Below are 2,516 nucleotides of genomic sequence, written 5' to 3'. Positions count from 1 at the left end.
CACTCAACTGGATGAGGGATACAGGCTAGCTGTCCGCCGCCACAACGATGAGGTTAGTGTTGATAATCACAAGTTTACTGGAGAACTGAGACCAAGTAGAGACTTTGGACAGGGTGGATATGGTATAATAAAGGCAGTTTATTCAGAGGTAAAGATATCTGGAATCGCGTTCACGGACCCGTTCGTCAAACTCTTAGGGAGCTATAAATTAAGCCCCATTACTTACCATATCAGATAAGAGAAATTGCTGCAGCTACATATATTTTACATCCTGGCCCTACATAGTTCACTATTTGCATCACTTACCAAAATATTACATGTGGTCATATATGCTTGGAAAGTGGAGATGCCATAGAACGTCAAAAAAGTAAACATTGCTGGAGACACATTGCCGTTTTGGAGAAGACATCGCGTTTGCTAGCGAAGAGATTTGTTGTGGCAAATGAACTTGGGCTGGGAATTGCCAGGAACCTCACGATAAGATATATGCATCAGCATTGCGAGTCTCATGATTCTATACTGTGATTTTATTGCGCACCATATGTCTGTTGCAGAGGGATCAGAAAGCCATGAGAACGAGTTTTGATCAGTCATGGAAATAAAAGTGCTGAAAACAAATTGGCTCCCAATGTGAAAAGATTGAGAACAAGCTATGAAGGAACAATAATGGTGTTTTGGTGCAGGTACAGCCAACTAGCGCTAAAATATTGCGATATTGTCAATACAGTATATCGTAAAGTATCACTATGTAACTCGATTTCTTTCACCCCAATCCCTCAAATTAACGGTAAATAACTGAATTGTTTGCCCCACATTTAGCTAAGATGATTAGCTAGCCAGCTAAAATGTTTTATTTAGTTAGCAGTCGCATCTACAATAGTTTACTGTCAATAACATGTCTCCAAAAATGACGTGGTGTCTCCAATTGTGTTGACATTTTACAATTGCGATGCGCATCCATGAGTATCCACTTGGATAAAAGCGTCTGCTAAATGGCATATTATTATTATTATTATTATTATTATCTGAAGAGAGCCCCGAAACATTGTGTGCAGACATTTTATGCAATAAATGAAGTAGGTTGAATCTAGTAGTTCTGATCTTCTGATTGGTCCTGATGAGTTGGGCGAGGTCCCCTCCAGGCTACTGTCACTGTTGCATTGGCTCTGAGTCGGGTTCTCTGTCTTCAAATGTTCAGCCTAAGAGAGGGGATTTTTGTGTGTGTGTGTGTGTGTGTGTGTTTAACAGTGATGATGTGTGTGTGTGTGTGTGTGTGTGTGTGTGTTTAACAGTGATGATGTGTGTGTGTGTGTGTGTGTTTGTGTGTGTGTGTGTCCTCAGAGCAAGAACTCGTGAGTTGGAAGAACTGAGAGGCCTATGGCGTGGGTGTTGTCCTTGGCCACCTGCTGACAAGGCTGACAAGATAGGACCCTTTTGTCCATTGTTATTGGATAGGAACAGAACTTATAACCAGCTCCTGACCTAAATAGATCTTAGCACAACATTTTACTCAACATATCATATTCCATATTCACTATAACAAATATATTTACTACGACATTAGCAAGAACCGCCACATCCTCAGCCGGCTAATCCAGTGTGTGAAGTTTTGCGGAGTGTTTGAGTTAGCTTTGCGAGGCAAAGATGAAACTGAGGGCTCCACCAACCCTGGTAAGCCAACACTTTTGAGATCAGTCAATAAATGCTTCTGGTATTGACTTATATGCTGCCCCTGTCTTCATGTTGTTGCTGGACATATCTTTTTTAAAATGTGTGTAGGTCACCTAAATCATCAGAAAAATTGCCCCTCCTGAGAATTTTTTCAGGAGCCGCCACTGAGTATAAAAGACACCTGTCCACAACCTTAAACAGTCACACTTGAAACTCCACTATGGCCAAGACCAAAGAGCTGTCAAAGGACACCAGAAACAAAATTGTAGACCTGCACCAGGCTGGGAAGACTGAATCTGCAATAGGTAAGCAGCTTGGTTTGAAGAAATCAACTGTGGGAACAATTATTAGGAAATGGAAGACATACAAGACCACTGATAATCTCCCTCGATCTGGGGTTCCACGCAAGATCTCACCCCTTGGGGTCAAAATGATCACAAGAACGGTGAGCAAAAATCCCAGAACCACACGGGGGGACCTAGTGAATGACCTGCAGAGAGCTGGGACCAAAGTAACAAAGCCTACCATCAGTAACACACTATGCCGCCAGGGACTCAAATCCTGCAGTGCAAGACGTGTCCCCCTGCTTAAGCCAGTACATGTCCAGGCCCGTCTGAAGTTTCCTAGAGTGCATTTGGATGATCCAGAAGAGGATTGGGAGAATGTCATATGGTCAGATGAAACCAAAATAGAACCTTTTGGTAAAAACTCAACTCGTCGTGTTTGGAGGACAAAGAATGCTGAGTTGCATCCAAAGAACACGATACCTACTGTGAAGCATGGTGGTGGAAACATCATGCTTTGGGGCTGTTTTTCTGCAAAGGGACCAGGACAACTGATCCATT

Source organism: Coregonus clupeaformis, chromosome 28 (assembly GCF_020615455.1).
Source record: "Coregonus clupeaformis isolate EN_2021a chromosome 28, ASM2061545v1, whole genome shotgun sequence".
Classification (NCBI taxonomy): Eukaryota; Metazoa; Chordata; class Actinopteri; order Salmoniformes; family Salmonidae; genus Coregonus; species Coregonus clupeaformis.
The sequence above is the reverse complement of the archived record's forward strand: the minus strand, read 5'-3'. Positions refer to the sequence as shown.